This window comes from Montipora capricornis, chromosome 3 (assembly GCF_036669925.1).
Source record: "Montipora capricornis isolate CH-2021 chromosome 3, ASM3666992v2, whole genome shotgun sequence".
NCBI classification, from domain to species: Eukaryota; Metazoa; Cnidaria; class Anthozoa; order Scleractinia; family Acroporidae; genus Montipora; species Montipora capricornis.
Window position 1 is genome coordinate 58263967 of NC_090885.1, and position 1430 is coordinate 58265396.

The following is a 1430-nucleotide window of genomic DNA, read 5'->3' on the forward strand; positions in this document are numbered from 1 at the left end:
AGCACAAACCAACGCAATTGCGTGCTCCTACCCAGTCAAGACAAGTCTAATTACACCATTAGCGAAAGCATGTCAGACCAGAGTTTTTGTCTTGCCTATTTGGAGGACCTCGTTGCATAAGGTGTCTCGGCTAAGTAAGTCAATTAAGCCAAATTCCATCAACCTGCAATAATTTAAATGGGATATATTATTAGTATTATTATTATTATTATTATTTCAAGTCTCACGTTTTGATGTAAATAGCTTGAACATTTTCGATGTTGCAAATTATCTCCTATTGCCTCTACCAGCAAAGTTATGATGTTGAACGTTATCTCTTTGTTAGGGGGTGTTTACATGATACCGGGCGACTTTCGTCCCGGAGCGAATTCACTCAGGTTCCTTGTGGCTCTGCATTCGTTTACATGATACTACCAGAAAATGTCATACCTGCGCGACTTCACCCCGGTTTCTGTATCGGAGCGAGAATTTCATTCCCGGGCGAAATCCTGCATCAGTGTCATGTAAGCGAGGAACAACCACTCGTTTCGGTAGGAACTTGACGTCTGGGTGGACTTGAACGGGTAGCGCATGCGTGAATTTCGTCAATCCAAAATGGCGTGTATTAATCAACGTAAAGTGTGCCTCCCTGCAAGCACGATATGACATAAAGTAGGCATGATGTAAACACGATACGAAATTACGATCAAGTAATCCCGGTATGTAACACTCGCCAGGGCGAGTTTTCTCGTGTAAACAGCCCGTTAGGCCTATTGAAAAAATTGTACTACATAACGAAGTACTTATAATAAAATAAAGAAGGGTAGCTATTTTGAATCTCTGTTTATTAACTCAAAGTAAAACTCGTCTCCTTGAAATACTAAGAGGGTGTTTACATTCTTCTGCAGCCATGTTTCATCAAGACTCCCTGTGGTTTTTTCCTAAAGGAAAATAATTTCGTACCACTCCGTGGCCCATTAAGTCAATGCAACACGTTTTTCAAGATTTCTTATTTAATCTCTTGATTTTCACCCCGAGATAACTTTAATTTTGCGAGGAACCCACCATTGCATGGAACAAAAAACTGCTTTATTCTGGAACGAAACGAAGTGAAAGGGAAGGGCTGTTGAACGGAATGACCAGTAAAGCAAGCTAAATTGCAACCTTTCCAACAACTTGCTCCCAATTTGTTTTCATCGAATAGATGTGAAAATATGGAAGGGATAGTCTTAAGCCTGGTTTTCACTAGCGACGCAAACACAAGCGCAAGCTTATAAGTAGTTTATGCTAACACAGGCAGACAACCCTGAGGATGCGAATGCTCGTGACGTCACGTTACTTGAGACAGTTGTAACGGCCAATTCAACTGATCGAGGAAAGCCTTCCATAAAGATTTCAAATCACGACTTTTCCTCACGAAAATCCATTTAATGGGGAGCCAGGTAAATAAA

General features: G+C 40.9%; 1 protein-coding gene across 5 annotated transcripts in view; it reads left to right on the forward strand.

Annotated features, from left to right (window-relative positions):
- The window catches only part of LOC138043489 (neuronal calcium sensor 1-like), a 26795-nt gene extending 25979 nt beyond the window's left edge, over positions 1-816 (forward strand). For all 5 annotated transcript variants that reach the window (XM_068889775.1, XM_068889776.1, XM_068889777.1 and 2 more), the window contains one exon: positions 1-816. This exon is cut by the window's left edge. The gene's annotated coding sequence lies outside the window, so the exon portion shown is untranslated.
- The last annotated feature ends 614 nt before the right edge of the window (positions 817-1430 follow it).